Genomic DNA, 9,837 nt, shown 5'->3' on the forward strand with positions numbered 1-9,837 from the left:
AGGAAGAATAAGAAAAAAACGGAAAAAAAATCATTATTTCTCAGTTTTCAGCCATTATAGTTTTAAAATAATAGTATTTGCCCATATGTCCCGGTTATTACACCGTTAAAATTATGTCCCTATCACAATGTACGGCGACAATATTTTATTTGGAAATAAAGGTGCATTTTTTCCGTTTTGCATCTATCACTATTTACAAGTTTAAAATAAAAAAATATAGAATTAGGCTTTCTTTAGGTGGGACATTATGCCAAGAATAATTTTATTCTAAATGTGTTTTAATGGGAAAATAGGAAAAAATGTGGGAAAAAATTTATTATTTTTCAGTTTTCGGCCTTTATAGTTTTTAAATAATGCATGCTACTGTAATTAAAACCCATTAAATGTATATGCCTATTTATCCCGGTTATAAAAACCATTTAAATTATGTCCCTATCACAATGTTTGCCGCCAATATTTTAATTGGAAATAAAGGTGCATTTTTTTCAGTTTTGCGTCCATCCCTAATTACAAGCCCATAGTTTATAAAGTAACAGTGTTATACCCTCTTGACATAAATATTTAAAAGGTTCAGTCCCTAAGGTAACTATTTATGTATTTTTTTTAATTTGTAAATTTTTTATTTTTTTTTAATTACAAAAAAAAAATAAAAATTGGGGAGTGTGGGAGGTAAGGAGTTAATTTTTTTTGTGTAAAACTAGTTTATTTGTGTGTAAAAAATGCTTAGGGTGTAGGCTTACTATTTGGCCACAAGATGGCAACAGTAACTTTTTGTTTCATGCGACCTGCAAGCGTCCTTCCGGACGCTTGCAGGAAGTAGAAAGAGGCTGGGAGTTTGTTATTGCTCACAATGATCGCGCTGCTCAGCCGAGTGGCAGCGGATCATTGCGGGGCTTAGATCAACGAACGGGAATGGATTTTCCCGTTCGTTGATCTCTGGGCGAGCGGGCGACGGCGTGTTTACGAGCGGGAGCGCGGGCAGCGGCGGGAGTGCGCAAAGTACGGATTTCTCCGTCCCTGGGGGTTAAAGGATGGAAAAAGGGACAGAGAAATCCGTACGGGCGGGGGTAGAGTGGTTAAAAAGTTTAGACCCTTAGGTAAATATTTGCATGTTTTTTTTTTTATTGTAATGTTGTATTTTTATATTAAACATTTTATTTGGGTATTTTTGGAAGGGTGGGATGTAAACTATAGTTTTATAATGTAATTGTGTGTTGTTTTAAATTTTTTTTTTACTTTTAGTTGTAGTTTTACTTTTTGGCCACAAGATGGCCATGAGTTTGTTTACATGATGTCACTCTAAGCGTAACACACGCTTAGAGTGAGGCAGAGGGGAGGCAACGGCCAGAAAAAGCACAGCTTCCGAGAGAAGCTGTCGCTTTTTCAGCGGAGGAGAGGAATCAGTGATCGGGCACCATAGCCCGATACATTGATTCCGTGGCTACCGAATCCGCGGCCGGGAGTACGCGTCCACGCGCGTGATCGGCCGCGGGAGCGCGCATGGTTCCTGGACGTAGTTTCTACGTCCAGGAACCAAATTAGGTTAAAGAGACTCTGAAGCGAGAATAAATCTCGCTTCAGAGCTCATAGTTAGCAGGGGCATGTGTGCCCCTGCTAAAACACCGCTATCCCGCGGCTAAACGGGGGTCCTTTCACCCCCAAACCCACCCCCGCAAAACTTGGTCGTCAACTTGGTCGTAGACTTTCTCTTCCTGGAGGCAGGGCTAACGGCTGCAGCCCTGCCTCTAGTCGCGTCTATCAGACGCGCATCATCGTCCGCCTCTCCCCCGCCCCTCCCAGTGAAGAAAGACTGAGAGGGGCGGGGGAGAGGCGGAGGTACACGTCTGATAGACGCGCGGGAGGCAGGGCTGCGGCGGTTAGCCCTGCCCCAATGCGGAAGCGCTCCCCGGCTGTACGGAGGGGATTTGGGGGTGAAGGGACCCCCGTTAAGCCGCGGGATAGCGGCGTTTTGGCAGGGGCACACATGCCCCTGCTATCTATGAGGTCTGAAGCGAGATTTATTCTTGCTTCAGACTCTCTTTAAGTGGTCAAAAACGTGAGAAATCACACAAAAAAAAATTCAACCAAAAGTGTATTTAACCAATTAACATTCCTGTACATGAGTTTCACGTCATGCTCTGTCCCTGCCTGCATTCCCAGACGTGAAACTCACGTCCTGCAGTCTCAGCAGCTCTGTGCGCGCCCGTGAGTCCGCGCGATCCTCTCATTGGTGCATGTGAACAGAAGTTCACAGAACCAATGAGATCGTTTTGACTGTGAATGACAGCTGCCATAGCCAATGGCAGCTCTCATTCACACTGTGACAATGTAAACATTACATTGTTGCCACCTAAAGCTGCTGAAGCCTCAGATCTTTCTCAGTGTGAGACCTGAGGTGGAGCAGCCTGTGTGCAGAGCTGTGTGATCCACTGTGAAAATAAATTGTATTTGATTGCTGTTTTTAACCCCTTCCCACCCTAACTATCCCTTGTGTATTCAGTACACTGTACTAATCTAGCTGTCCTAGGCCCTTTTATACTGCCCCCCTCCCCCCCTATTAGTGTTTGCTGACCCCTTATTGATCAGTTGATCATCATCTGATCTCATCTCTCTCCCCCTCACATCACCGTCCTCTCTTCTACTTCCATTCCCAGCACTTCTTTTCCTCATCTTCATTCATTAAAAAAAAAAAAAAAAAATCTATCTATTATCTCTTTATCTTGTTCTGTACCCTATTTTTAAAAAATGGCAAAGAGGCGATACACAGAACAGGAGATCATTGCCTTGATGGAAATCAGCGGCAGCGCCGAAGAATCTGACGGCGAAGAATGGCTGCCGGTTGAACATTCCGACCCGCTGTCAGACAGCGACTCCAGCTCTGATGAAGGTGAAGGGCCATCAGAGCAGGCAAGTGTTGCTACTGTGCATCCTGTTGTCACTGCATCAGTTCCCAGTGGCAGCGACTCTGAGACACAGGCGTCATCAGATCGCAGAGGAGAGAGCACAGCAGGCACTAGTGCTCCAGGGGCAGGCAGCCAGCAGCAAAGTCCTCAGGAACCCAAGGACATTTCAGATGGCACTAGTGCTCCAGGGGCTAGCAGCCAGCAGCAAAGTCAGCAGGTACCCCTGGACATTTCACACCTACTGTGGGTACCGCCAAACATGCAAGCACCCCAAATCCCTCCTTTCATTGCAAACAGTGGCTTAATGGTTGACATGACAGGGAATATGTCACCAATCGAATTTTTCCAGCAATTCGTCGATGACGATTTTTTGCAATTTATTGTCGAGCAGACAAATTTGTATGCCTCTCAATTCATTGCGTCCCACTCCAGGTCCACTTATACCCGGAAATGGACACCAACAAACTTGTCTAAGTTGAAAGTGTTTCTAGGCCTAACTTTCAACATGGAGCTAACAAAAAAAAATTGCAGCTCGCAATGTACTGGAGTACAAATCCCATACACCACACCCCTCTGTACTCCTCAACTATGCCAAAGTTGCGTTATCAGATCATGAGATTTCTGCATTTCAATGACAATAGTCAAAACAAGAGTCCAGACAATGCAGACCGGCTTTTTAAATTAAGGCCGCTTATAAATCACCTGAATTTAAAATTCTGTGAAATTTGTGTGCCTGGAAGAGAAATCGCAATAGACGAATCTCTAATGCCATTTCATGGCCGGCTTGGATTCAAACAATTCATCCTCAGTAAGCGAGCCAGGTATAGGGTAAAGCTCTATAAGCTTTGCGAAAGCCGATCAGGGTACACCTTTGCATTTTGCAGCTATGAGGGGCGAGATAGCATGCTACAGCCAGAGGGGTGCCCAGCAGATATGGGAGCCAATGGAAAAATTGTGGTGGACCTCATGACCCCCTTACTAAATAAGGGGTATCATCTACTGTATATTCTGGTGTATAAGACTAAGTTTTAACACTTAAAAATCTTCTGAAAAGTCAGGAGTCGTCTTATACGCTGGGTGTCATTGATGCCGGGTAATATGCCCTATCCTGTTACCGCCTCTCAGATCTTGCTGCTGAGGACTGTAGTGAAGCGGCGCAGGCGCACATGTGCGAGATCTGAGAGGCAGAGAAGGAGGTAAATAGGATACAAGGGCGGGCCAGACGGGTGAAAGAGGCGTGCTTTATGGGCACAGCGCAATCTATTCTTCCATACCGCTCTGATAAACAGGGAGAGCTGACTAATCCACTTAGGGAAAGGGAGAGTTGACCAATTCAAGCAGTCAATCGCCTATATACTGTTATATACTGGGTACCACATACAATACAGCACCAGTATATAAAGTTTTTTTAAATTGTTATTTGGTGTGCGTTGGAAGAGGGGTAGTCTTATATGGTGAGTATATCCCAAACTCCATATTTAAACTGGAAAAGTTGGGGGTCATCTTGTACGCCCAGTCGTCTTATACGCCGGAATATACGGTATTTGTAGATAACTTCTACACCAGCTTGCCACTTTTTAAATGTCTTTTTTCCGGCTGACACCATTGCCTGTGATACCATCAGGGCAAACCGAAAAGGCCTTCAGCAAGGAGTCCTGAAAAAAAAAATTGAAAAAGGGGGAGACTTGTAGTCTGTGCAGCAATGAAGTCCTGGCACTAAAATACAAAGACAAAAAAGATGTGCTTATGCTGTCCACCATGCACACAGAGGGCACAGTGTTAGTGACGTCTCGCCGATCAAAAACTGTCAAGCCTATTGCGATTGATGACTACAAAAAGCATATGGGAGCAGTGGATCTGTCCGACCAGATGTTGGCCCCATATTTGGTAGCTAGAAAAACTAAATCCTGGTACAAGAAGGTAGGGAATTTATTTGCTACAAATGGCAATGTTCAACGCCCATGTGACATACAGAAAAGCAGCAAATACCGGGTCATACCTGCAGTTCCAGGAACAGATCATTGCATCTTTCCTTTTTGGATCTGGCACAACACCAGTACGCAGTGACCAATCCCAGTGCGAAGACATAATCAGACTCTGCGACAGGCACTTTATGGAATCACTCCCTCCTAATCCCCTGAAAAATATCCTCAGAAGAGGTGCAAAGTGTGTGTCAAACATCAAATAAGAAAGGACACAAGATATTACTGTCCAGATTGTCCCTCCAACCCAGGCCTCTGCTTTACTCCATGTTATAAAATATACCATACGGTCACCAATTATTAGAACCATGCCTATCTCCCAAAAACTTTCTGTAGCCACCAGCTCTATTTGAAAAAAAAAAAAAAACCTTTTCCAAAAATAAAGAAAATAGACCAGGGGCAGCCTTAGGCATGTGCCATTAATTAAAGTGAACCTAAAGCCAGTTAAAAAAAAAGAGATTAACTCACCTGGGGCTTCCCTCAGCCCCCTGCAGCCGATCGGTGCCCTCGCAGCTCCGCTCCGATGCCTTTGGACCCGCCGGCGACGACTTCCGGTTTCGCCGTCACCGGCCGACAGGCATGGGAACGCGAGTGATTGTTCGCGTTCCCAGCCTGTATATCGCCCCCTATGCTGCTATTGCGGCCAGGAGGTCGCAATAGCAGCATAGGGGGCGATATACAGGCTGGGAACGCGAACAATCACTCGCGTTCCCATGCCTGTCGGCCGGTGACGGCCAAACCGGAAGTGTTCGCCGGCGGGTCCAGAGGCATCGGACCGGAGCTGCGAGGGCACCGATCGGCTGCAGGGGGCTGAGGGAAGCCCCAGGTAAGTTAATCTCATTTTTTTTAACTGGCTTTAGGTTCACTTTAAGGGCCACCCTTCCCAGCGGGCCACCACATTATATTCTTATTGTTACAGTTGGTCATTGTTTATGACTGTATTTTGTTCATGTTTTTTTTTTTATGTTGCAGTTATACACATAAATGAATATCTAACAATAAAAATGTGTAAAAAGAAAAGTAAAAAAAAAAAAAAGTGAAAAGAAAAAAAAAAAAAAAAGGGCTAGGCATTGCTGCTACCTCCACGTGGTGCCTGGTGGAAACAGCGAAAGCTGGCAAAATGCAGTGGATATTTCATTTCATTTTATATTTGATTTATCAGCACATAGTGGCTATGCAGTCTCTGCGGTGGATGTTGCCATTTGCCCTGCATAGGATACTATATTGACAATGGCAGATGAAGGGGCCACAAATTCTTTCTGCTGCTCCTGCACAGGCTGATTATAATGGTCAACTACATGATCATCTAGTAACAAAATAAGGCTTATGGCACATCATTTTCATCGTGAGAAGCTGAAGAATACATTTTCCAGTGTTTTATTTCAGAGGCACCTGTCACTTTAAAAATGCTTAGTGACAAACTGTCACCAACAGTCAAGAAAATATTTATTTTCTAACAAGTGGTCACACTTGTGCAATTTTGAGCAAAACCACAAAAATGTAACGGACACAATATACCCATCTTTGTTTAGCCCTGGATCTCTACTTTTCAAAATGGTGGCACTTGTAGTACTTATTTTCTGTTCTGACACACATAGGACTCTGTGAAGGAAGTATGACGCTATAAAAAGGAAAGGAAAAAAAATGCCCTTCAAAAATCCAAGTACGCAGGTCTCTTATAAAGGCCCACTACGTGGTCAGCTAGTAACAAAATAAAGCCTATGGCACATCATTTTCATCGTCAAAAGCTGAAGAATACATTTTCCAGTGTTTTATTTCAGAGGCACCTGTCACTTTAAAAATGCTTAGCGACAAACTGTCACCAACAGAATAACGCAACACACGAGCCACCTGAATAACATTTGCCTGGGATGCATATAAACTGATACATCAACAAAGAAAAGCCATCCGTATGGCAAAAAGCAAATAATGAATAAAGCAAAAAACTCAAGATAAATATAAATGCTTTTAATAATGAAGAACAACCATAAAAACAATTAAAAACAAAGTACAGCGCATAAGGACGTTGTAAGTAGACTATAATAAGTCTAAGGGTTAGCAACAATCTCACAGTAACCAATAAAAAATAATAGTAGTGAATCTGGGGTCTATTGGTAAGACAAGTATAGTTATAACCATCTGCACCACAAAGGCCAAATCTCATACATGACTGGTGTCCATAGGGACCTATTAAAGTATTATCATATAGATATGTATAAAAAGGTACAATTTACCACGTGTGAGCAAGAGGAGTGGATGCGGAGACCTCCATAGAAGGTTAGTGAAGTATAAGCAAATGTCTTACCAAGAGATACCCCAAATACCAAACGTCTGCCGCGCTGTCCCTCACATGTATCGCAGCCGAACTGCTGCTTCTTCAGAGGATCCTCTGAAGAAGCAGCAGTTCGGCTGCGATACATGTGAGGGACAGCGCGGCAGACTTTTGGTATTTGGGGTATCTCTTGGTAAGACATTTGCTTATACTTCACTAACCTTCTATGGAGGTCTCCGCATCCACTCCTCTTGCTCACACGTGGTAAATTGTACCTTTTTATACATATCTATATGATAATACTTTAATAGGTCCCTATGGACACCAGTCATGTATGAGATTTGGCCTTTGTGGTGCAGATGGTTATAACTATACTTGTCTTACCAATAGACCCCAGATTCACTACCATTATTTTTTATTGGTTACTGTGAGATTGTTGCTAACCCTTAGACTTATTATAGTCTACTTACAACGTCCATATGCGCTGTACTTTGTTTTTAATTGTTTTTATGGTTGTTCTTCATTATTAAAAGCATTTATATTTATCTTGAGTTTTTTGCTTTATTCATTATTTGCTTTTTGCCATACGGATGGCTTTTCTTTGTTGATGAAACTGTCACCAACAGTCAAGAAAATATTTATTTACTAACAAGTGGTCACACTTGTGCAATTTTCAGCAAAACCACAAAAATGTAACGGACACAATATACCCATCTTTATATAGCCCTGGATCTCTACTTTTCTCTACTGGATCTCTACTTTTGAGGAAGAAAGGGTTGTTTAACCTCTGTACTCGACAGAGGGAGCGATCTTGGCAATACCGATGTAAAGTTTAGACAAAGTATGTTAGTTAGTTGGTGCTGCTACTTTAAAAGCCACTCTGGGTGGTGAAGATATCTGTAAAGGACAAGGGGGGAAAAGGAGGGGGAGAGCGCACTCAATAGACAATTTGAGAAAACTGGTTAGCTAACCGTGGCATAATCTCACCTGAGATTCTTGCCGATTAGCCCATATGGGTTGGTCGGCTGAAGAGCTTTTGTCCCACTTAGAACCGGGGACCAGGTCTTTCCAGCGATCTTCCTCCACAAGATGTACTGGCATATATGCTTTTCCGTCCACTGAACTTCAGTCCTGGATCAGATGTATTTCCACTCCTCGCAGATGCTACCTACCGCTATAGGCGGCCGCATTTATGCATAGGAGTGTCTGCACAGAGGTGTCTTGGATGTGCAGGAGGGATCAGGCTTGTGCCTATAATACTCCACGCAGCTCTGTATGCTTTACACTTGTAAGCCACAGGCTGCAGGAGCTCTTGGAGCCAGGAACTGGCTGTTTGTGTGAGGAGTAATGGCTGAGAGAAACTCCACTCTGCGTGTCTTGCACAAGCAAGCAGCAGGCACCTGGAGGTAAGTTTGTGAGCTGACAGGCAAGTGCGTGGTAGAAAGGATAAAAGGCGGCTGCCATGTAGTGTAGTTAAAAGTATTTATTCTAATAAACAGCAACGCGTTTCCGAGAGCTCAACTCTCTTTCATCAGGCTAAAACCAGTGGCACCTGTCACTTTCAAAATGCTTAGCGACAAACTGTCGCCAACAGTCAAAAAAATATTTATTTTCAAATAAGTGGTCACACTTGTGCAATTTTCAGCAAAACCACAAAAATTTAACGGACACTCTGTATAGCCCTGTATCTCTACTTTTCAAAATGGTGGCACTTGTAGTACTTATTTTCTGTTCTGACGCACATAGGACTCTGTGAAGGAAGCGTGACGCTATAAAAAGGAAAGGAAAAAAATGCCCTTCAAAAATCCAAGTACGCAGGCCTACTACGTGGGTATAAAGGCCCACTACGTGGTCAGCTAGTAACAAAATAAGGCCTATGACACATCATTTTAACCAGGAACTGCCAAAGAACATTTTTTGAAGTGTTTTATATCAAAATCACTTGTCATGTGAAAATTAGGCAGGGTGAAAAGTGACAAAAATGTATATTTTCTGCTTTTACATCTGTTTTTCCTTGTCATATGCATATGAAATAAAATAATTGCTGGGAAACAATATTACTGAGAGAAAGCCTAGATTGTCCTGAAAAAAACAACACGTTTCAATTAGATATCATAAGTAATTAAAAAGTTATTACTGTATTAAAAGCAACACAGCTGAGTATCAAAATTGTCAGGAATCTGAAGGGGGTAAAAACCCAGGAATGCTAAGTGGTTAAAGAGGAACTGTAACATCAAACTGTCCCCTGGGGGGTACTCACCTCGGGTGGGGGAAGCCTCAGGATCCTAATGAGGCTTCCCACGCCGTCCTCCGTCCCTCGGGGGTCTCGCCGCAGCCCTCCGTACAGCGGCGACGTAAATATTTACCTTCCCGGCTCCTGCGCAGGCGCTCTGGTGGCTGTCGGCTCCGAAGTAGGCGGAAATACCCGATCGTCGTCGGGTCTGCTCTACTGTGCAGGCGCAAGTCTCCGGCGCCTGCGCAGTAGAGCGGACCCGACGGAGATCGGGTATTTCCGTCTAGTTCCGAGCCGAAAGCAGCCACAGCGCCGCCGCTGGAGCCAGCAAAGGTAAATATTGAAATTACAGTCGGGTCTGTCGCCGGCTGTTCAGAGGGCTGCAGCGAGACCCCGTGGGACAGAGGACGGCGTGGGAAGCCTCATTAGGATCCGGAGGCTTCCCCC

The sequence above is a fragment of the Hyperolius riggenbachi genome, chromosome 1 (assembly GCF_040937935.1).
Source record: "Hyperolius riggenbachi isolate aHypRig1 chromosome 1, aHypRig1.pri, whole genome shotgun sequence".
NCBI lineage: Eukaryota > Metazoa > Chordata > Amphibia > Anura > Hyperoliidae > Hyperolius > Hyperolius riggenbachi.